General features: G+C 28.2%; 1 long non-coding RNA gene across 3 annotated transcripts in view; it reads left to right on the top strand.

Annotated features, from left to right (window-relative positions):
• The first annotated feature begins 201 nt into the window (after positions 1–201).
• LOC116420384 overlaps positions 202–27,147 on the top strand; it is a 97,234-nt gene continuing 70,288 nt past the window's right edge. For all 3 annotated transcript variants that reach the window (XR_004230666.1, XR_004230667.1, XR_004230665.1), the window contains exons 1-2: positions 202–3,556; positions 4,777–4,986. This is a non-coding gene — a long non-coding RNA (uncharacterized LOC116420384). The remainder of the gene's footprint in view (positions 3,557–4,776; positions 4,987–27,147) is intronic.

Raw genomic sequence — 27,147 nt, 5'->3', positions numbered from 1 at the left:
TCATTATTATTAAAATAAAACAATGTTTAAATTATCACAAACAATAATTATAAGAGGATGTCTATATAATATGAAATTTTATCAAATTAAAATTTTAAAAGATCCTACTTGAAATAGCAAGTTTCGCTAATCACCAGGGCTAGATTCAGTTACTATTATTTTTCTCATGTTGATGCATTAACAGTTAATGAAAAAAGTTTAAAAGGTCTTTAAAAGAATCATTATTATTAAAACAAAATAACCATTAAATTATTACTAGCACTATAATATGAAAAAATATCAAAATCAATTCTCAACATTACTACATCAGACAACAAGTTTCATTAATCACCCGGCATAGATAGTTATTATTATCTCTCATGTTGATACATTAACAGTTAATATAAACATTTAACAGGTCTTTAAAAAAGAATTATTATCATTAAAATAAAACAACCATTAAATTATCACAAATAATATTCATCATATTATGTCTATATAATATGAAATATCAAATTAGAATCTCAAGATATCCTACTTTAGACTGTAAGTTTCAGTACTGTTATTAAAATAAAAAAATAAATTATCTCAAACTAATTATTGAGTATGTTTATAAGATATGAAAAAATATTAAAAATCCCAAAATATTCTACCTCAGACTACAAGTTTCAGTAATTAGCAGGCTTAGATATAGTTATTATTATTTCTCTCATGTTGATGCAATAACAGTTAATGAACAAGGTTAAAGAGGTCTTTAAAAAGAATAATAATTATTAAAATAATACAACAATGAACTTATCACAAATAATAGTCATAATAGTATGTCTACATAATAGTATGTATATGTAATAAGAAATAATGTAAAATTAGAATCCCATGTTATCCTATCTCAGACATCAAGTTTCATTAAATCACTGGGACCTGATACTTTCTCTCATGTTTATAAAATAAAAGTTAATGAAAATGTTCAACAGGTATTTAAAAAAGAATCATTATTATTAAAAATTAAACAAATTATCACAATATTAATTATAGTATATTTATATAATATGCAATAATATGAAATTATAATCCCACGAACTCCTAAATCAGACAGCAAGTTTCACTAATGACTTGGTCCAAATATATTTATTATGAGTATTTCTCACTTTGATGCAGTAATGGCAAATGAAAAGTTTAAGTGGTCTTTTAAAAAAGTAAATATTATTAAAATAACTGATAATGAAGTAGAAGGAAATGAACAAAACTGGAAGAACACTATATTTAGGACCAGCAATATTTTATAATGATCAATTGTGAATTACTTATCAATTCGGAGCAACACAGTGATTCCAAATAATTTTAAAGGTCTTAGGATGAAAAATGCTTTCCATTTCTGGAGAAAAAATGATGAAATCTAAATACAGAAGAAGGCACTTTTTCTTTGCTTTCTTTTCCTTGTGTTTTTGGTCTGTGTTGTCTTTCATGGCATGCCTTCCATGGAAATGTTGTGCAAAATGCACATGTACAATCATTATAAAAAGTGTTGCCTTCCTAAAAAGAAATGGGGAGGAGGGAAGATGTGAGAGTATTTGGAACTCCACATATGAAAAATAAAGACAGAATGTTAAAATAGTTTTGATATATAACTGGGAAAAAATAAAATATTAAATTAAGTTAACAAAAAAGAAATCTCAGTGGAAGTCCATGGAGCATGATGAAAAGATACCTGCCTCTCCTCTTTTCTTCTCTCTACTTCCATTTAGTGGCTAGAGATCAGGCAGGAGACAGGCAGGACACAATCGAAAACTGCCACCTCTCCTCTTAGAAGCTGGAGACCAGGGAGGAGTCTCACAAAAATGAGGGAAGAGAATCAAGGAGCATTATGGAAGGAACCTCCACTCCTGTTTTCTTCTCTTCTTTGATCCTTGGAAGCTGCATGTCAGGCAGGAGATATGCAGGGCATAATGGAAGGGGCCCATCATTTCTCTTGTCTCTGCCAGTGGATGCTGGAGACCAGAAAGGAGACTAATAGCGGTCAGGAAGAATGCATCCAAAGAACAAGGGAAGGCGCCCCCTCTCCTCTTGGATCCAGAGGCTGGGGACCAGACAGCAGATTCCTAGAGTTCAGACAGGGTAGATGTGGGGCACAATGGGGCTTCTGCTGCTTCTTTCTCTCCTTCTCAATACTTTCCTGCAGAGAAGGAAGATGGCTCAGGAAGATGAGGAAGAAAATGCACTGGCATGGTGGAAGGCACCTGTACCTCTTCTTTCCTTCTCTCCTCTTCCCTTTGGAGACTAAAGATCACAAAAAAGACAGAAATAATACAATGGAACCCGTAGCCTCTCCTTGTTGATCCAGAAGCTGTGGAAATCAGAAAGGAGAGGCATGGAATGTGATGGAGAACCCCCTTCTTCCCACTTCCACTGGTATCTGGAGACCAGGCAGGAGACTCATGGAAACTAGGGGGAGACACATAGAACATAATGAAAAGTGCCTGCCTCTCCTCCTCAATCCTTATCTCCTCTTCTCCTTTCTCCTCTTCCATTTGGAGAATGGAAATTAGGCAGGAAATAGGCAAGGCACAATGGAAAGTGCCCACCAGTTCTCGTCAATACACAGGCTAGAGATCAGGCAGAAGACAAACATGTTACGATAGAACACCACTTCTTGTTGATACAGAGATTAGAGAATAAGCATGAGACTTGTGGAGATCAGGAAGGAAATGCACAGGGCACTATGGAAGAAATCTACTTCTCTTCTCTCTCTGATCAGAGGCAGGAAACCATGCAAAAGAATCATGAAAATCAGGCAGGAAACTCACAGAAAATATCTAGGTGTCTTCTTTCCTTCTCTCATCTTTCCTCTGAAGACTGGGGATCAGGCAGAAGACAGACCTGGCTCAATGGAAGCTGCCCATCTCTCCCTTTTTGATCCAGAGGCTAGAGACCAGACAGGAAGCTTGTGGAAATTAGGATGGAGAAGCACATGGCAGGATGGAACAGACCCAGCTTTTTTCACTGCCAAGGAAGGCTGGAGACCCATCAGTAGACTCATGGGCATCAGGGAGGAGGTAAATGGGAATGATGAAATGTGCCCATCTGTTCTCTTCTCTCTTTTCCTCTTACCTGCAGAGGCTGGAGATCAGACCAGAGAAAGATGGAATCAACTGGAAGGCACTTGCCTCTCCTCTTCCCATTTCAACTAGAGGCTAGAATCCAAGCAGGAGACACATAAAAATCAATCAGGAGACTCCTGGTTCACTCTGGAAGGCACTGCCACTTCTCCCCTCCTTTTCTGTCAGCTTCCCTCTGGAGGCTGGAGATGAGGCAGGAGTCAAGAAGGGCACTGTGAAGGGCACACATCTCTCTGCCATCCACAGGCTGATGGTCAAGAAAGAGATGCTCTGGATGGAATGGAAGGCTCCCACTTTTCCTCTGATTCAGAAAGCGGATCTCATGTAGGAAATTCATTGAGATCAGGCAGGAGATAGGGCTGGGTGAAAACCATTCTCTCACCTTCTTCCTTTCACTACAGGCTAGAGACCATGGAGCAATCTTATGGAAAACAGAAGGAGATGCAGAAGCATGAAGTAAGGTGCATTTATTTCCTCTTTTCTTCTTTGGTTTCTACCCAGAGATGGGAAATAATTGATATAGAGTGAAATGGGGAGAACCAGGAGAACACTATATATAACACCAGCAATTTTCATAATAATCAACTGTGAATGACTTATTGATTATCAGTTTTAAAGTTCTTAGGATGAAAAATGTTCTACATTTCTGGAGAAAAAAATTGCTGAAATCTAAATACAGAGAAGGGCACTTTTTCTTTGCTTCCTTTTTTGTGTGTTGTCTTTCACAGCGTGACTTACATGGAAATATTTTCGAAAATGCACAGGTTTGGTCAAATATGAAAAGGGTTGCCTTCTTAATGAGGAGGGGGGAGGAGGGAGGAAGTGAGAGTATTTGGAACTCCATATATGAAAAATAAAGACAGAATGTTAAAATTGTTTTGATATATAACTGGAAAATATTAACATATTAAATTAACAAAAAAGAAATCACAGGGGAGATGCCTGGAGCATGATGAAAGGTACTTCTTTTTTTCTCACCTCTTCCATTTGGAGGCTAGAGATCAGGTAGGAGACAGGCAGGACACAATGGAAAGCTGCCACCTCTCCTCTTAAATGTAGAGGCTGGAGACCAGGCAGGAAATCAGGGGGAAGACCCATAGAGGATGATACAAAGTATCAGCCCATGTTCTTTCCTTCTTTCTTCTATTTGGAGGCTGTAAGTCAGACAGGAGACAGGCACAGTGCCAGAGAAGGCCCGATCTCTCCTCTTGGATCCGGAGGCTGGAGACCAAGTGTGAGGCCCCTGCAAAACAAGGAGAGATATATGGAATTATGAAAGATGCCCACTTCCTCTCTTCCCAGTCCTATTAGAAGTGAGAGATCATGAGGAGAATTATGGAAATCAGGGAAGAGACACAAGGACCATCAAAGAAGGAACTTCCTCTCCTATATTCTTCTCTCCTCTGTCCCCTGGAAGCTGGATATCAGGCAGGAGATATGTAGTGCATAATGGAAAGGGACCATCTTTTCTCACTCCCAGTGAATGCTGGAGACCAGACAGGAGAGTAATAGAGGTCAGGAAGGATGCATGCAAAGAACAAGGGAAGGCGCCCACCTCTCCTCTTGGATCAAGAGGCTTGGGACTAGACAACAGATTCCTAGAGTTCAGACGAGATAGATATGGACAACAATGGGGCTTCTGCTGTTTCTTTCTCCCCTTATTCATTCTACTTTCCTGCAGAGAATGAAGAAGACTCAGAAAGATGAGGAAGGAAATGCACTGGCATGATGGAAGGCAACTGCACCTCTTCTTTTCACATATGAGAGATGGAAGATCAGGTAAAGGATTCATGAAGATCAAGCGGGAGACTCATGGAAATCCAAGAGGCGACCCATGGAGAATGATGAAGGGCACCTGCCTCTCCTCTTCCCTCCTGAGGCAGAAATTCAGGTAACAGACTCATGGAGTTCCCCAAGGAGAGGAATGGGCCTGGTGGAAATTCCACCTCCCCTCTTTCCTCTTCCACTGGAATCAGGAAATCACACAAGAGACTCATGGAAATCAAAGGGCATATTATTTCTCACTTATTGATCTCATGCAACAATAGTTAATGAAAGGGTTTAACAGGTCTACTATACTATGTCTATATAATATACAGGAATATCAAATTAAAATCACAAGTGTTCCTACCTCAGAACACAAGTTTCACTTATCGCCAGGGCTAGATACAGTTATTATTTCTCTCATGTTGATTCAATAACAGTTAATGAAAAAATTCCACAGGTTTTTAAAAAAATAATTATTAGTTTAATAAAACAACCATAGTATTATAAAAATAGTATTCATTCTACCATGTCTATATAATATGCAATAATATCAAATGAAAATCCCAAAAGATCAAACCTCCTATAGCAAGCTTCATACACATCACCAAGCCTAGATACAGTTATTATAACTTCTGATTTTGATACAATAACACATAAGGAAAAATTTAACAGGCCTTTAAAAAAGAATAATTATTAATAAAATAAAACAACCATTAATAATCACAAATAATATGACATAATATATCTATATAATATGAAATAGTATCCAATTAAAATTCCAAGAGATCCTATTTCAGATAGCATTCACCAGGCCTAGATAAAATTAAAATTTTTTTGCTCATTTGGATGCAATAATAGTTAATGAAAAAGTTTAACAGGTCTTTACAAAAAAATCATTATTATTAAAATAAAAAAACCTTTAAAGTATCACAAACAATAATTATTATGTCTGTATAATATAAAATTATATAAAATTAAAATCTGAAAAGATCCTTCCTCATTGAGTAAGTTTCAGTAATGAGCAGGCCTTGATATTTATTATTATTTCTCACATGTTGATGTAATAACAGTTTATGAAAGGGTTTTAAAAGTCTTTAAAAAGAATAAGTTTAGTTAAAATAAAACAAGCATTAATTTATCACAAATAATATTCATTACATTATGTCTATATAATATGAAAAAATATCAAATTAAAATCCCAAAAGATCCTACCACTGATACTACTAATTACCAGGGCTAGACACACTATTTTTTCTCTCATGTTATTGCAATAAAATTTAATAAAAAGTTTAATAGATCTTCAAAGAAATCATTATTATAAAATAAAATAACCATGAAATTATCTCAGATAATATTCATCATAGTATGTCCATATATTATGATATAATATTAACTTAAAATCCCCAAAATCCTACCTTAGGCATCAAGTTTCACTAATCAATAGGGATAGATACAGTTACTATTATTTTTCTCATGTTGATGCAATAATAATGCAATTTAACAGGTTTTCAAAAAGAAAAATTATTATTTAAAAACAATAAATTATAATAAACATTAATTATTACATGTCTATATAATATGAAATAACATCAAATTAAAATCCCAAAGGATCATATCTTTTACATGTTTCATTAATCACCTGAGTTAGATACTGTTATTATTTCTCTCATGTTGATGCAATAACAGTTAATGATATGGTTTAACAAGTGTTTAAAAGGAATCATTATTATTAAAAGAAAACAACCATTAAATTTAAATTATCAAAAACAACAATTATTACAGTATATCTATAAGATATGAAATAGTATCACAATAAAATACCCAAAGTTACTACCTCAAACAGAAAGTTTTAGTAAACTTCAGGCCTAGATACAGTTATTATTACTTCTCTCATGCTAATGTAGTAGCAATTAATGAAAAAGTTTAACAGGTCTTTAAAAAAGAATCATAATTATTAAAATTAAACAAGCATAAAGTTATCATAAATAATAGTCATTATACTATTTCTATACAATATGTAATGATAATAAATTAAAATCCCAAACGATCTTACCTCAGACATCAAGTTTCAATAAGTAGCAAGACTAGATACAATTATTATAACTTCTTTCATGTTGATGCAATAATACTTTATAAAAGGACTTAACAAATCTTTAAAAAAGAATCATTATTATTAAAATAAAACAACCATTAAATTATCCCAAACAATAATTATTATAGTATATCTATAAAATATGAAATAACATCAAATTAAAATGCAAAAAGATCCTACATCTGACAGCAAGCTTTATTAATCACCAGGGCTAGATTCGGTTACTATTACTTCTTTTGTTGATGCAAAAACAGTTAATAGAAAAGTAATATAGGTCTTTAAAAAAGAATCATAGCATGTTTACATAATATGCAATCATATCAAATTAAAATCCCAAAAGATCCCATTTCTGACAGTAAGTTTCCTTAATCACCCTGCCTAGATACTGTTATTATTATTATTTCTCAGGTTGATTCCAAAACCATTGAGGAAAATATTTAACAAGTCTTTAAAAAGATCATTCTTATTAAAATAAGATAACCATTAAATTATCACAAAAATGTTCATTATAGAATGTCTATATAATATGAAATAACATCAAATTAGAATCTCAAGACATCCTACCTCAAACTGTAAGTTTAAGTAATCAGCAGCCAGAGTTATTAGTTTTTCCCTCTTGTTGATACGATAACATTTTATGAAAGGGTTTAACAGGTATTTAAAAATGAATCGTTATTATTAAAATAAAACAACAAATAAATTACCACAAACAATATTTATTATAGAATGACTATATAATATGAAATGATATCAGATTAGAATCTCAAGGCATCCTACCTGAAACAATGGGTTTCAGTAATCAATAGGCCAAGATAGTTATTATTACTTCTCTCTTGTTGATCTAATGACCATTTATAAAAGGGTTCTAAAAAGGAATCATTATTATCAAAATAAAATAACCATTAAATTATTGTAAACAATAATTATTATAATATATGTGTACCATATGAAATAATATCAAATTAAAATCCTAAAAGATTTTACCTCAGACACCAAGGTTTGCTAATCACCAGGCATAGATACAGTAATATTTACTCTTCTCATGTTGATGCAATAATAGTTTATAAAAGGGTTTAACAAGTCTTTAAAAAAGAATCATTACTATTAAAATAAAACAACAGTTAAATTATCAAAAACAATAGTTGTTATAGTATATATAATATGAAATAATATCAAATTAAAGTTCCAAAAGATCCTACCTCTGAAAGCAAGTTTCATTGATCACCATGGCTACATACTTTTATAATTATTATTACTCATGTTGATGGAATAACAGTTAATGAAAAAGTTTAACAGGTCTTTAAAATGGAATCATTATTATTAAAATAAGACATTCAATTATCACAAATAGTGTTCATTATATTATGTCTACATAAAATGAAATAATATCAAATTGGAATCCTAAGACATACTACCTCGGAAAGTAATTTTCTAGGCCTGTAATGGGCAGGCCTAGGTACAGTTATGTCTCTCTTGTTGATGTAATAACCAATTTATGAAATGGTTTAACAGGTCTTTTGGAAAGAATCATTAGGGGCAGCCAGGTAGTGTGGTGGATAGAGTAGCAATCCTGAAGTCAGGAGTACCTAAGTTCAAATCTGGTCTCAAACATGCAACACTTCCTGGCTGTGTGACCTTACTCAAGTCCTTATCCCCAATTGCCTCAGGAAAAAAAAAATCATTATTATCAAAATAAAACAACCACTAAATTATTACAACCAATAATTATTATAGTATGTCTATAAGATATGCAATATTATCAAATTAAAATCACAAGAGATCCTACCTTAGACAGCAAATTTCATTAGTAAGGAAGCTTATAAAGAGTTATTATTACTTCTCTCATACTGAGGCAATAACAGTTAAAAGAATCATTATTTTTAAAATAGATTAAATTATCACAAACAATAATTATTATACTATATCTTTATAATATGAAATAATATCGAATTGGAATCCCAAAAGATCTGATATTTGACAGCAAGTTTCACTAATCACCGGGCCTATATACTGTTATTATTATTGTTACTTCTTATGTTGGTGCAATAAAAGTTAATAGAAAAGTTTAACAGGTCTTTAAAGAAGAATCATAATATGTTTATAAAATGTGCAATCATATCAAATTAAAATCTCAAAAAAAATTCCACCACTGACAGCAAGTTTCAGTAATCACCAGGCCTAGATACTGTTATTTTTTATTATTTTTCATGATGAGGCAAAAACAGTCAATGAAAAAGTTTAACACTTCTTCAAAAACAAATCATGATTATTAAAATAAAACAACCATTAAATTATTACAAATAATATTCATTAGAGTATGTCTATAAGTTACGAAATAATATCAAAGTAGAATCCCATGATGTCCTAGTTCAGATATTAAGTTCTTTAAAAAAGAATCATTATTATTAAAATAAAACAACTGTGAAATTATTACAAATAATATTCATTATAAAATGTCTGTACACTATGATATAATTTCAAATTTGAATCTGAAGACATCCAACTTCACACTGTAAGTTTCAGTAATAAGTAGGTCTAGATACAGTTATTATTGTGTATCTCAAATTGATGCAATAACAGTATATAAAATAGTTTAAAGGGTCTTTAAAATGTATTATTATTAAAATAAAACAACCATTAAACTGTGACAAACAATAATTATTATACTATATGTATGAAAGGATGTGACATGTTTTATAAAAAGAATCATTATTATTAAAATAAAATAACCATTAAATTATCACAAACAATGATTACTATAGTATTTCTGTATAGTATGAAATAATATCAAATTAAAATAAAAAAATATCCTATGTCTAACAGCAAGTTTCACTAATCATCAGGCTTAGATACACTTATTATTATTATTATTTTTCATGTTGATGGAATAATACTTAATGAAAAAGTTTAACAGATCTTTAAAAAAGAATCACAACTATTAAAATAAAAAAATTACATTATCACAAATAATATTCATTATACTATTTCTATACATTATAAAATAATTTCAAATAGAATCCCAAAGTACTTACTTCTGACAGAAGGTTTCACCAATCACTAGGCCTTGATATATTTACTATTATTATTTTTCATGTGGACACAATAACAATCAATAAAAAAATTTTAAAGTTCTTTAAAAATGACTCATTATTGTTAAACAAAATGACCATTCAATTATCACAAATAATATTCATTATAGTATGTTTGTATAATATGAAACAATATGAAATTAGAATCTCAAGAAATCCTACATTAGACTGTAAATTTCAGTAATGAATAGGCCTAGATACAGGTATTATTATTCCTCTCATGTTGATGCAAAAATAGTTAATGAAAAAAATTAACAGGTATTTTAAAATAATCGTTATTATTAAAATAGAAACCATTAATATATCACAAAGAATATTTATTGTAGTATGTTTTTATAATATGCAATAATATGAAATTAGAATCTCCAAAGGTACTAATTCAGACAGTGAGTTTCACTAATCACCAGGCCTAGATACCAGTTATTATTATGTCCTTCATTTTGATGCAATAACAGCTAATGAAAAAGTTTTAAGAGATGTTTTAAAAAGAATCAATATTATTAAAATAATGCTACCATCAAATCATCACAAATAATATTTCTTATAAAATATCTATATAATATGACAAAATATCAAATTTGATTTCCAAGACATCCTACCTGAGACAGTAATTTTCAGTAATGAGCAGGCCTAGATACTGTTATTATTATTTTTCTCTTGTTGAAGCAATAACAGTTTATGAAAGGCTTTTATAGAGATTTGAAAAAGAATCATTCTTCTTAAAATAATACAACCATTAAATTTTCACACACAGTAATTATTGTAGTATTTTTATGAGATTTGAAATAATATCAAATTAAACTCCCAAGACATCCTACCTCAGATGATAAGTTTCAGTAATGAGCAGTTCTAATAATAGTTATAATTATTTCTCTTCTGTTGATGCAATAATATTTTATTAAATGGTTTAACAAGTATTAAGAAAGAAATATTGTTATTAAAATATAATAACCATTAAATTATCACAAACAATAAATATTATAATGTTTGTATAATATAAAATAATATCAAATTAAAATCCCAAAGGATTCTACCTCTGACAAGTTTCACTAATCACCAGGCCTAGATAGGTTTATTATTTTTTCTCAAATTAATGCAACAATATAATAATGATCAAGTTTAACAGGTCTTTAAAAAAGAATCATTATTATTAAAACAAAAAAATTAAATTGTCGCAAAAAAATTCATTATTGTATGCTTTTATAATATGCAATAATATGAAATTAGAACCTCAAGATGTCAAGATGTCCTAACTCAGACAGCTAGTTTCACTAATCATCAAGGCTAGATAATTATTTTTCTGTTATTTTGATGCAATAACAATTAATGAAAAAGTTTAATAGTTCATTAAAAAAATCATTATTATTAAAATAAAATAATGATTAAATTACCACAAACAATATTTATTATACAATGTCTATATAATATGAAAAAAAATCAAATTAAAATCCCAAAAGATCCTACCTCTGAAAGCAAGTTTCACTAATCATAAGGCTTAGATACTGTAATTGTTATTTCTCATGTTAAAGCAATAATTGTTCATAAAAAAGTTTATAAAAAAAATCATTATTATTAAAATAAAACAAAAATTTAATTGTCACCAAGAATGTTCATTATAGTATATCTATATAATATGAAATAATATCAAATTAGAATCTCAAGGCATTCTGCTTCAGACTGTAAATTTCAGTAATGAATAGGCCTAGATACAGTTATTATTATTATTTCTCTCATGTTGATGCATAAGTAGTTTATGAAAGTGCTTTACAGGTCTTTTAAAGAATCATTAGTATTAAAATAAATATCCATTAGATTATCACAAATAATATTAATTATCCTATGTCTATGTAATATGAAATAATATTCAAGAATAATCCCAAAAGATCCTACCTCAGACAATGAGTTTCACTAATCACTAGGGATAGATACAATTAATTCATGTTGATTAAATAAAAAATAATGAAAAATTTTGACATTTCTTTTTTAAAGTGTCATTATTATTAAAATAAAGCAACCATTAAATTATCACAAATATTCATTATACTATATTTATGTAATATGATATAATATCAAATTAAAATTCCAAGAGATCCTACCTCAGACAGCAAGTTTAATTTATTATGAGGACTAGATACAGTTATTATTTCTCCTATGTTGATCCAATAACAGTTAATGAAAAAAATTTAACAAATCTTAAATAAATAATCATAATTATTAAAATAAAACAACCATTAAATGATCACAAATAACATTCGTTATAGAATGACTATGTAAAATGAATTATCAAATTTGAATCCCAAGCCACGCTCCCTTAGATTTTCAAGAATGAGATGTTCCAGATTCAGTTATTATTATTTTTCTTGTGATGATGCAATAATAGTTACTGAAAGGCCTTTTCAGGTCTTTGAAAAGGAATCATTTCCATTAAAATAAAACCATCATTAAATTATCACAAATGCTATTCATTATACTATATCTATGAAATATGAAATAATATCAAATTAAAATCCCAAAGATCCTACCTCAGACAGCCAGTATTATTTCTCTTAGACTGATGCCATAATGAAAATGATAATGATAATGATAATGAAAAGTATTCACAGGTCTTTAAAAAAGAATCATTATTATTTAAACAAATCAACCATTAAATTTTCACTAACAATAATTATTATAGTATGTATGTAAGATATGAAATTGTATCAAATTAAAATCCCAAGAATCCTACTTCAGAAAAGTTTCAGTAATCGACAGGCATAGATACACTTATTTGTCTCATGTTGATGCAATAACAGTTTATGAAATGATTTAGCAGGTCTTTAAAAAAATTGTTTTTCTTAAAATAAAACAACCATGAAATCATGAAAAACCATAATTATATCTATATGACATGAAATGAACATTAAATTACAATTCATAGATTCTAGTTCAGACAGGAAGTTTCAGTCATCAGCAGGCCTAGATACAGTTATTATTATTTCTCTTATGCTGATGCAGTAACAAATTAATAAAAAGTTTAACAGGTCTTTGAAAAAGAATAACTATTATTAAAATAAAACAATTAAATTCACACATAATATTCAGTATACTATTTCTATACTTTGGGAAATAATATCAAATTAGAATCCCAAAAGATCTTTTCTCTGGACAGAAAGTTTCACTAATCAACAGGCCTAGATACAGTTGTTATATTTTTAGTCATTTTGATGCAATAAAAGTTAATGAAAAAGTTTAATAGGCCTTAAAAAGGAATCATTATTATTGCAATAAAATGTGGATTAAATTATCACAGATATTCATTATAGGATATCTATATAACATAAAATAATGTCAAATTAATCCTAAGAGATCCTATCTCAGACAGCAAACTTCAGTAATGTGCAGGGCAAGATATAGTCGTTATTATTGATCTCATGATGCAATAATAGTTTATGGAATAGTTTTACAACTCTTTACAAAAGAATCATGATTATTAAAATAAAACAATCATTAAATTATAACAAAAATAGTTATAATCTGTCTATATAATATTATATTATAATCTGTCTATATAATATCAAATTTAAATCCCATAAATCCTTCCTTAGATGGCAAGTTTGAGTAATCAATAGACCCAAATACATTTATTATTATTATTTCTCATGTTGATGTAATATCGATTAATGAAAAAACTTAGTCTTTAAAATGAATTATTATTAAAATAAAACAACTATTAAGTTATCACAAATAATATAACAAATTTCACTCATCACTGAGACTTGATGCAGCAATGATTATTTCTCTAATGTTGGTATAATAAACTAATTTAAAAGTTAATAGGTCTTTAAAAATAATCATTAATGTTAAAATAAAACAAGCATTAAATTATCACAAATAATATTTATTATACAATATTATTATAATATGAAATAATATCAGATTAAAATCCCAAGAGATCCCACATCTAACAGCAAGTTTCAGTAATGAGCAAGGCTATATAGTTATTATTTCTCTCTTGTTGATGCAATAAAAGTTTATGAAAGGATTTAACAGGTGTTTAAAAAAGAATCACTATTATTAAATTAAAACAACCATTAAATTATCACTAACAGTAATTATTATAATATGCTTATAAGATATGAAAGAATATCAGTATAAAAACCCTGAAGACCCTCATAATAATAAGAAGTAATCATGATTATTAAAAATAAAACAACCATTAAATGACCACAGATAACATTCATTGCAGAATGGCTATGTAATATGAAATATCAAATTTGAATCCCAAGAGATCCTACCTCAGAAAGGAAGTTTCAGTAATGAGCAGGCCTAATTATACTTATTATTATTTATCTCATGTTGATGAAATAACAATTTATGAGAAAGTATAACAGGTTTTTTAAAAAGAATAATTTTATTGAAATAAAGCAAACATTAAATTATCAAAAAACAAAAATTATATAGTATGTCTGTATAATATGAAATAATATCTAATTAAAATCCTAAAAGACCCTACCTCAAACAGCAAGTTTCACTAAGAACCAGGCCTAGATAAAATTATCATTATTATTTCTCATGCTCATGCAATAACAATTAAAGAGAAACTTTTCATCTTGAAAAAAGATGCAGTTATTAGAATAAGCAACCACTAAATTATCACCAATAATATTCATAATAAAATGTGTATATAATATGAAATGATATCAAATTTGAATCCCAAAACATCCTGCCTCAGAAAGCAAGTCTCCCTTATCACCAGGGATAAGGGAATACAGTTTATATAAAATACAGTTTATATACAGTATATAAAAGCTAGATACAGTTATTTTTATTCCTATGTTGATTTAATAACAGTTAATGAAAAAAGTTTAACAGAGCTTTAAGAAATAATCATAATTATTAAAATAAAAACCCATTAATTTATAATAAATAATATTCATTATATTTTGTATAAGATGAAATAAAGTCATATTAAAATCCCCTAAGACCCTACTTCAGACAGCAAGCTTCATGAATCCTCAGGACTAGATACAGTTATTATTGAATTTATTATATTCATGCAATAACACTTATGGAAAAGTTTAACAAATGTTTTAAAAAGAATAATATCAAATTAAAATCTCAAGCATTTGTACCACCACATAACATGTTTCACTAATCATCAGGACTAGTTAGAGTTATTATATCACTCATTTTGATGCAATAAGAGTTAATGAAAAAGGTTAACAAGTCTATAAAAAAAGAATCAATATTATTAACATAAAAATCATTAAATTGTCACAAGCAATAATTATTATAGTATATCTATATGATATATAATGGCATCAAATTAGAATCCCAAAAGATGCTTCCTCAGACCATAAATTTCAGTAACTAACAGGCCTATATATTATTACTTCTCTTCTGTTGATGCAATAAAAGTTTGACAGGTCATTAAAAAAGAATTATTGTTAAAATAAAACAACCATTAATTAAATGCAAATAATATTCAAAAAATATTTCTATACAATATAAAATAATATCAAACAAAAATCCCAGGAGATCCTATTGCAGAAATCACATTTCACTAGTCATCAAGGTAGATAGAGTTATTATTATTTATCTCATGTTTATAGAATGAAACAATGAAAATGTTCAAAAGGTATTTAAAAATATAATAATATAATTAAAATAAAACAACAATTAAATTATCACAAATAATAATCATTATTGTATATTTCTACAATAGGCAATGATATGAAATTAGAATCTCATGAGCTCCTAACTCAGAAAGCTATTTTCACTAATCACCAACCCTGGATACAGTTATTATTTTTCATGCTAATTCAATAACAATTAATGAAAAAGTTTAACAGGTCTTTAAAAAGCTATCATTATTATTAAAATAAAACAACCATTAATTAGCAAAAATAATATTCATTATAGTACAGCTCTGTAATAAGAAAAAATATAAAAGTATAATCCCAAAAGATCTTATCTCAGACAACAAGTTTGACTAATCACTAGGGCTAAATACAATTATTATTATTTCTCTCATGTTGACACAATAACAATAAAAATTTTTAAATGTCTTTAAAAAGTATCATTATTATTAACATAAAAGAACCCTAAAATTTGTCACAAATAGTATTTATTACACTATTGTGTATAAGATATGAAAACATGTCAAAATAAAATCCTAAGTGATCCTACTTCAGATAGCAAGTTTCGCTTATCACCAGGACTAGATTCAGTTATTATTATTATTTCTCCTATGCTGGTCCAATAACAGTTAATGAAAAAAGTTTTAACAGGTTTTAAGAAATAATAATAATTATTAAAATAAAGCAAGCATTAAAATATAACAAATAATATTTATTTAAATGTTAACAAAATTTGCAATAATATAAAATTAGAATCACAAGATTTTCTACATGAGACAGTAAGTTTCAGAAATTATTAGCCCTAGATACTGTTTTTATTATTTCTCTCATGTTGATGCAACAACAGATTCTGAAAGGGTTTTTACAAGCCTTTTAAAAAAATCATTATTATTAAAATAAAACAATTTATAAATTATCAAAATAATATTCATTATATCTATAGAATATTAAATAATATCAAATTAAAATCCCAAAGATGGTACCTAAAACAGCATGTTTCACTAATCAACAGGGCTAGAAGCAGTAATATTTCTCTTCTGCTGATGCAATAACAGACCAAAAAAAGGTTCCACAAGTCTTTAAATAAAAACTTTTTATTAAAAGAAATCAACCATTAAATTTTCACTAACAATAATTATTATAGTATGTCTATAAGATATGAAATAATATAAAATTAAATTCCAAGAATCATACCTCAGAACAGTTTCAGTAATCAGCATTATAATATGTCTATATAATATGAAATAAGATAAAATTAAATGCCAAGAAATTGTACCACAAATAGCATGTTTCAAACTAATCATCAGTCCTAGTTAGAGTTTTTATTATTTCACTAGTTTTGATGCTATAAGCCTTAATGAAAAGAGTTAACAGATCTTTAAGAAAGAATTAATTATTATTAAAATAAAACCACCAGTAAATTATCATAAAAATATTCATTATAGTGTGTCTATAAGGCATGAAAAAATATTAAATTAAAATCCCAAGAGATCCTACTTCAGATAGCAAGTTTCAATAATCAGAAGGCTTAGATATAGATATTATTATTTGTCTCATGTTGATGCAATAATAGTTTATGAATGGTTTAAAAGATCTTTAAAAAAGAATCATTATTACTTAAATAAAACAACCATTAAATTATCACAAATAATATTCACCGGAGAATATCTATATAATATGAAATTAAAATCCAAAAAACATCCTACCTCAGACAGTAATTTTCAGTAATGAATAGGTCCAGATACATTTATTATTATTTCTCTCATGTTGCTGCAATAAGCTTATGAAAGGGTTTAATAGGTCATTAAAAATATCATTTTATTATAATCAAACAACCATCATAGTATTACAAATAAATTATAATATTTTATACAATATGCAATAATACAAAACTACAATCTCACAAGGTTCTAATTCAGACAGCTAATTTCACTAATCACCAGGCCTAGATACTGCTAGTATTATTTCTTATGTTAATTCAATGCCAGTTAATGAAAAATTTAACAAGTTTTAAAAAATAATCATGAATGTTAAAATAAAACAACAAATAAGTTATCACCAATAATATGAATTATACTCTTTCTATACAATATAAAATAATATAAAATTGAATTCCCAAAAGATCCAACCTCTGACAGCAAGTTTCACTAATTACCAAGCCTAGATATTGTTATTGTTATTATGTCGCATGTTGATGCAACAACAGTTAATGAAAATGTTTAAAAGGTATTTAACAAAGAATCATTATTATTTTAAATAACATTTAAATTATCACAAATATTCATTACAGAATGTCTATATAATATGAAATAATATCAAGTTAGAATCTCAAGACATCCTACCTCACACTGTAAGTTTCAGTAATGAGTAGGCCTAGACACAGTTATTGGTGTTTCTCTGATGTTGATTCAATAACAAATAATGCAAAAGTTTAACACGTCTTTAAAAAAAGTATCATTATTAGTAAAATAAAACAGCCATTAAGTTATCATATGCAATAATTAACCTTGTTTGTCTACATAATAGGCCGTAATATCAAATTAAAATTCCACAAATTCTTCCTGAGACAGCAAGTTGCATTAATCACCAGGCCAATTACATTTACTATTACTATTATTTATCATGTTGGTACAATAACAGTTAATGAAAACCTTTAAGAGGTATTTTAAAAAGAATAATTAAAATTAAATAAACATTAAATTGTTACCAAAATATTCATTATGCTATTTCTATAAAATATGAAATGAAATCAAATTAAAATCCCAAGAGTTCTTACCTCAGATATCAAGTTTAACTAATCACCAGGCGCAAATAAATTTATTTTTATCATTTCTCATGCTGATGCAATAACAGTTAAGAAAAAAACTAAGTGGTCTTAGTTAGAATAATTATTAAAATAAAATAACCATTAATTTATAATAAGTAATATTTATTATAGTATATCTATACAATATGAAATATAATAATATTAAAATCCCAGAAGGCCCTACTTCAGACATCAAGTTTCAGTTATCATCAGGGCTAGATACAATTATTATTTTGCTCATGTTGTCCAATAAGAAATAATGAAAATGTTTAATAGTTCTTTACAAAAGGGTCATTAAACTTAAAATAAAACAACCATTAAATTATCACAAATAATATTTATTATAGAATGTCTATATAATATGAAATAATAACAAATTACAATCCCCCAAAATTGGATGCTTTAGAATGCTGCCTTATAGGATGCTTTAGAATCACTACAATCCAATTCCACCACAGAGTCAGATGAGACTGGACATTTGCAGGGGCATGTGAATGTTGTCATTGGGTTATTCTGCTGCTGCTGCTTGTGCTCTCCAGTACTCTGTTGAAAAGCCCATCGGAGTGGTTTGGCTGTTTCCTTATGAGTTAGTTCTGGCCCAGTGGACCTGAATCATGAGGAAAATTGCTGCTCCTGTTTTCTCCCTCCTGGAAGATCCAGCTGCCAAAGAAAATAGGCAGGTGCAACCTGTTAAACATGCACACTTGTCGCCCCAAAGAATTGGTTCTTTCACAGAGCTTTTATTTGGGACCCATTTCAGTAGTGACTTGTAAAGAACCTTGGAAACCTGTCTGACAGCATGTTTCACCGGACTTAGACACTGTTATTATTATTTCTTATAATGATGCAATAACAGTTAAGGAAAAATTTAACAGGATTTAAAAAATAATCATCATTATTAAAATAAAACAACCATTAATTTATCACAAATAATATTTGTAGTGTGATTTCTAGAGCCCCCAAGTTGGGGTACCAAAATATACTGTCCAGACTAGCTCTCTGGAAGACCTCAGGACCAGCCTGGATCCTTGGTCTTATTGAAGGATTGATGAAGGCAGGAGACTCACAAGGATGGTCAAAGATGGAGTCTTGAATTCAAGTCCTCTCAGCTCTTAAATAGCTTGGTATGATTATATCATTTTATCATTATATTATTATCATTATGATTATATGAACTAAGTATGTGCCAACTAGAGAACCATACATCACCACAGCACACAGAGCAAATGCTAACTATAAGCACCTTGCTATTGACATGTAAATGCCTCTCTTTACTGTAAGTATCCCTTGCTCCAAGTAGAACACATGATCACCTGGTCATGCCCTCCTTGACTTCTCAGGAAGGGTGAGAACACCAAAGGGAGATGGGGAGCCAAATCAGACATTGTTACCAGGTTTCCTCTGGGCTGATGGGTCTTATATTTACCCAGAGTTCCTCCACTATCTGCAGTCCTTTACTCATTATAGTATGTCTATACAATATGAAATAATGCCAAATTAGAATCTCAAGACTTACTACCTTTGACTGTAAATTTCTGTAATGAGGTGGCCCAGGTATAATTATTATTATTTCTCTCTTGTTGATGCAAAGATACTTTATGAAAGGGTTTAACAGATCTTTAAAAAAGAATAGTTGCCCTTAAAAGAAAAATAATTATTATGTCTTTGAGATATGAAATAATATCAAATTAAAAATTCCTACCTTAGATGTCCTGTAATCAGTAGGCCTAGATTCAATTATTATTATTTCTCTCATATTAATGCAATAAAAAGTTTATGAAAGGAATCATTATTATTAAAATAAAACCATCATTACAATGTCACAAACAATAATTATTATATTTTTCCATAAAATATGAAATAATATCAAATTATCAAAATATCAAATTAAATTCCCCAAAATATTTCCTCAGACAGTAAATTTCATTAATCACCAGCCATAAATGCATTTATTATTATTATTTCTCATCTTGATACAATAACAGTAAATGAAAAAGTTTGACAGGTCTTTAAAAAAGAATAGTTATTAAAATAACAATGCATCAAATTATCATAAACAATATTCATCACATTATTTCTATATAATGTAAAATAATATTAAATTAAAATCTCAAAAGAGGCTACCTCAAGCAACAAATTTCACTAATCACTATTTCTTTCATGTTGATGTAATAGCAGTTAATGAAAAATTTAACGAGTCTTTAAAAAATGAATCATTATTATTAAAATAAAGCAACAATTAAGTTATCAGAAATAATGGTCATTATACTATTTCTCTATAATATGACAATGTCAAGTTCATTTTCCAAAACATCCTATCTCTGACATCAAGGTACACTAATCACTCAGGCCTCTGTACTATTATGGTTATTATGTCTTATTTTGATGCGATAACAGTTAATGAAAAAGTTTATCAGGCCTTTAAAAAAGATTCATTATTATTGAAAAAGACAACCTTTAAATTATCACAAATAATGTTCATTATAGTTTCAAATAATATGAAATAATATCAAATTAGAATCCAAAGACATCCTGCCCAGATAGTAAGGTTCAGTAATGAGCAGGCCTACATCCACTTATTCTTATTTGTCTCAAGAACTTGATAAAATGGTTTTAGATGTCTTTAAAAAAGTATAATTTTTATAAAAATAAAACAGTAATCATTATAGTATGTCTATTTAATATGAAATCAAATTAAATTCCCAAAAGGTCCTGTGTAAAAACAGCAAGCTTCACTAATCACCAGGGCTAGATTCAGTTACTATTATTTCTTTCATGTTGATGCAATAACAGTTAATGAAAAGGGTTCAACAGGTTTTTAAAGGAATTATTATTATTATTATTAAAATAAAACAACTATTATAAGATCACAAATAATATTCATCACAATATTTTTATATATGGAACGATATGAAATTGGAATCCCACAAGGTCCTAACTCAGACAGCTATTTTCACTAATCAACAGGCCTAGATTTCTCTCATTTTGATGCAATAACAGTTAATGAAAATGTTATTAGGTTTTCAAAAAGGAATCATTATTATTAAAATAAAACAACCATTAAATTATCACTAATAATTTTTCTCATAGTATATTTATATAATATAAAATAATATCAAATTAGAATCCCAAAAAATCCAACCTCTTACAGTAAGTTTTAATAATCACCAGGCCTAGATGCTTTTATTCTTATTCATTTCTCATGTTAATACAATAATTATTATAATTAATTATAATTAATAATTAATTAATTATAATTAATAATAATTAAAATATAAAGAAATACTACCTCAGACAGCAATTTTCAAAAATCAGGAGGCCATTATTATTTTTCTCACACGGATGCAATAACAGTAAGTGAATAAGTATTACAGGTCTTTAAAAAAGAATCATAATTATTAAAATGAAACAACCACTAAAATGAAACAACACAACTAATATTGATTAAAATATTTCCATATGATATGAAATAATATCAAATTAGAAACCCGAGAGATCCCATCTCAGATATCATGTTTCACCAATCACCAGAGTAGCCATTTTTTCTCTCATGTTTATGCCATAAAAGTTAATGAAAATGTTCAATAGATATTTAAAGAAGAGTCATTATAATTAAAATAAAACAACAATTAAATCATCACAAATAATATTAATTATACCATGTTTATATAATAAGTAATAATATGAAAGTAGAATCCCACGAGTTCCCAACTTAGATAGCTATTATCACTAATCATTATTATTAAAATACACAACCATTAAATTATCACAAATAATATTCATTGTAACATTTCTATATAATATGAAATAGTATCAAATTAAAATCCCAAAAAGTCCTACCTCAGACAGGAAGTTTCTTGCATCACCAAACCTAGATGCATTTATTATTATTATAGTTTCTCATTTTGCTACAAATAAAGTTGATGAAAAAGTTAACCAGTCTTTTAAAATAACAATTATTATTTTAAAAAATAACAAATGATCACAAACAACAAATATTAAGGAATGTCAATATGATATGAACTCATATGAAATTAGAATTCCAAGATAGCCTATTACAGACATTAAGTTTCATTAAGTATTAGGGTTAAATTCAGTTATTATTATTTCTCTCATTTTGATGCAATAAAAGTTAATGAAAAAGTTCAACCTGTCTTTAAAAAGAATCATTATTACTAACATAAAACAAGCATCATATTATCAAAATAATATTCATTATAGCATGTGTTTATAATATGCAATAGTATCAAATTAAATTCCCAAAAGATCCTACCTCAGATAGGAAGTTTCTTGCATCACCAAGCTTAGATACAGTAATTATTATAATTTCTCATATTGATTCAATACGAGTTAATGAAAAAAGGTTTTACACATTTAAAAAAATAATCATTATTATTAAAATAAAACTACCATTAAAGATAATATTCATTATACTAGATATATAATATGAAATAATATCAAATTAAAAATCTCAAAGATCAAATCTCATGTGGCATCTTTAACTAATCAAGAGGGCTAGGTACAGTCATTATTATTTCCCTTACACTGATGCAATAAAAGTTAATGAAAAGGTTTGACAAGTCCTTAAAAGAATCATTATTACCAAAACAAAATAACCATTCATTTATCATAAATAATAATTATTAGAGTATGTCTATATCTATATAATATGTAATAATATCAAATTTAAATCCCCCAAAACCCTACCAAAGACCTCAAGTTTTACTAATCACCAGGCCTAGATGCAGTTATTATTTCCCATTTTGATACAATAACAGTTAACAAAAAATTTTAACAGGTCTTTAAAAAGAAATCATTATCATAAAAATAAAATAACCATTATATTGTCACAAATACTAATGATTATCATATATCTATATAATATGAAATCATATCAAATTAAAATTCTAAAAGATCCTATAGAGATAGGATACTGACAGCAATTTCAGTAATCACCAGGCCCCAAAACTGTTGTTGTTATTATTATTATTTCTCTTGTTGCTGCAATAATATTTAATGAAAAATTTTAGTCTTTAAAAAAAGAAACATAATTGTTAAAAAAAAACAAGTTATCAGCTATAATAAACATTATACTATTTCTATACAATATGAAATAATATCAAATTAAAATGCCAAAAGATCCTATTTCTGACAGCCAGTTTAACTAATCACCAGGCCTTGATACAGCTAATATTATTATTTTTCATGATGATGCAATGACAGTAAATGAAATACTTTAATAGTTCTTTTAAAATGAATCATTATTATGAAAAACATAACCATTAAATTATCACATATAATACTAACTACAATATATCTATATAATATGAAATGATATCAAATTAAAATTCCAAGACAATTTACTTCAGACAGTAAGTTTCAGTAATGAATAGGCCTACATAAAGTTATTATTTCTCTCAAGTTGATGTAATAAAAGTATATTAAATGGCTTAAAATTCTTTAAAAAGTATCATTATTAGTAAAATAAAACAACTATTAAATTGTCATAAAGAATAATTATTATACTACTGTGGAGGTTTTCTTGGGAGCCAGCCTTAGTCTTAGTTGAAATAAATAATTACTTCGAAATCTCAGCCAGCTGGTAAAAGTTGCAAACGTTTATTTCTCCTTACATATTATCCCGGTTAGTTGAGGCCTATCTCACTGCCTGGCTCCAAGAGATCTTGTAGTTTTGTCCTTGGCTCTTGCCTCTGCTTTCTTCAGCCTCCAGCCAGCTCCGACTCCTGGCTTCTCAATCTCCAGTCTGTGGCAAGTAGTCTTTTCTTCCAGAGTGTTCTGTCTCAGAGCCCTGTTGATGTTCTGGAGAAATTCCTCCTAGCTCCAAGAGCTTCCTTCATTTATGTGATCTCCCAAAGGTTAACTCCGCCTTCTGGAGGGAGAGGGATTCTGGGTTATCTCCCAGAGTGCTCTCTGGTCCTGAGGAAGGTGTGAATTCAGCTCTCATACTAGCCCTGAACTCTCGTGTGAACTCCATTGAGTACTTAGATACTTGAACACAAGCATTGTTCAATCAGTTCCACCTAATACCTTGTTTCAAGTTCTGGCCCAAAATCAGATCAAATCAACTCCAATGTCTTCACACTTTGTAAAAGATTCCAACAGATCCTACCTCAGACAGCAAGTTCCAATAAACAGTAGGCCTAGATAAAAACATGTAATAACGGATTTCTACGAGAAAGTTTAAAAGGCCTTTAAAAAAAGAATCACTGTTATCAAAATTAGACAAGTATTAAATTATCACACAAAATAATTATTATAGTATGTCTGTATAATATGCATTAATACCAAATTAAAATCCTAAAATTTCCTACCTAAAACAGCAAATTTCAGTATTTATCAATCTAGATAATATTATTATTATTTCTCATGTTGTTGCAATAATAGTTAATGAAAAACTTTAACAGGTCTTTAAAAAAGAATCATAATCATTAAAACAACTGTTATCACCAATAATATACAGTATAGTATTTCTAAACAACATGAAATAAAATCAAATTAGAAACCCAATTGTCCTACTTCTCACAAGCAGTTTCACTAATCATCAGGCCTTTATACAGTCATTATTATTATTTTTCATGGTGATGCAGTAATAGTTAATGAAAACCTTTAACAGTTCTTTTTAAATGAATCATTATTACTAAAATAAAACAACCATTAAATTATCGCAACTAATATTCATTGTACTATGTCTATATAATATGAAATAATATCAAATTAAATTGCCAAATATCTTACCTCAGAAAGCTTGTTTCACTAATCACCAGGACTCGATACTAATTATTATTTATTATTTTGCTTATCTGATGCATTAACAGTTAATGAAAAGGTTGACAATTCTTTAAAAAAATATTATTAAAATAACAAAACCATTAAATTATCAAATAATATTCATTATAGGATGTCTATATTTATTAAAAATATTAAATTAGGATCCCAAAATTCTATTCACACAGTAAATTTCAGTAATATAAGCCTAGAATAAAGTTATTATTATTTCCTTCATTTGGATTCAATAACAGTAAGGAAAAAGTTTAACAGTCTTTACAAAAATTATTATTATTAAAATAAAAAACCATTACATTATCACAAACAATAATTATTATACTATGGCTATGTAATTGAAATAATTCAATTTAGGATCCAAGAATACCTCAGAAATAAGTTTCAGTAATAAACGAGCCTATATACAGTTATTATTATTTCTTTCATGTGGATGCAATAACAGCTAATGAAAAATTTGAACAGGTCTTTAAAAAGATTGATTATTATTAAAATAAAACAACAATTAAACAGTCCCCAAAATAATTATTATAGTATTCTACACAATATGAAATAATATCAAGTAAAGTACCAAGAGCTCCTACCTCAAACAGCAAGTTTCCGTAATCACCAGGCCTAGATATAGTTATTATGATTTCTCTCAAGGATGATACAATAAAAGTTAATCAAAAGTTAATAGTTTTAACATAATTATCACTATTAAAATAACCATTAAATTATACAAATAATTTTGATTACAAAATTCTACATATAAAAACAACATCAAATTAGATTCCTAAGACATCCTACCTGACGTAATTTTCATAATGAGAAAGGCCTTACATACAAGTTATTGTTTTTTCATTTTGATCAATAACAGTTTATGAAAGGTTTTATAATTTTAAAAGAATAATTTTATTAAAATAAACCATTAATTTATCACAATAATATTCATTATATTTTGTCTTTATAATATGAAATAATATCAAATTAAAATCAAAGAATCCTACCACTGAGAAGTAAGTTTCACTAATCACCAGGATAGATACAATAACTATTTTCTCTCATGGTGTTGCAATAAAACTTAATAAAAAGTTTTAATAGGTCACTTTTGTAGACCTATTAATGTAGAATCATTATTATGAAAATAAAACAACCATTAAATTACCACAGTTAATATTCATGGTATGTCTATATATTATTCAATAATATCAACTTAAAAATCCCAAAAGATCCCACCTTAGGCAACAATTTCACTAATCATTAAGGATAGATACATTTACTATTATTTTCTTATTATAAGTGTTTATGAAAAGGTTGAAAAGGTCTTTGAAAAAGAATAATTATTATCAAAATAAAATCATTAAATTAACATTAACAATAATTATTATCTGTAATTATACTGTAAATGAAATGGTTAACTTTCTGAGCCTTCAGAATGGGTCTTAGTTTCAGTGGAGAATCAGGAGGCAGGAAAGCCACCAGGAGGCTGATCAAGAATGGAATCTCTCTGGTGACTTTGTCCTCAGTTTAAATACTCTAATTATAAGTACATCATCATAGGGGTAAATCTTGTAGGATAGGTGTCAATCTTGTAGAACTATACTAGGTACTAAGTACATGAAACTAGAGAATCATTATATTAATTCCACTAGTTAACTTGTTTTAGGATTAATCATTATATAAACTAGAATCTATTAATCACCATTAAACTAGATAACCATTGTCTTAACAATTCCACTGAGTTAACACCTTGTTGTGGATTAAATCAATCACACTGAACGAAGCATATTTCTCCAGAGTTCCTGCTCTTTACGTTATAAGTGTAAGTTATGAAATAATATAAATTAAAATACAAAAGATCCTATTTCAGACAAGAAGCTTCAGTAATCAACAAGCC

This window comes from Sarcophilus harrisii, chromosome X (genome assembly GCF_902635505.1).
Source record: "Sarcophilus harrisii chromosome X, mSarHar1.11, whole genome shotgun sequence".
NCBI classification, from domain to species: Eukaryota; Metazoa; Chordata; class Mammalia; order Dasyuromorphia; family Dasyuridae; genus Sarcophilus; species Sarcophilus harrisii.
The sequence above is the reverse complement of the archived record's forward strand: the minus strand, read 5'-3'. Positions and strand labels throughout refer to the sequence as shown.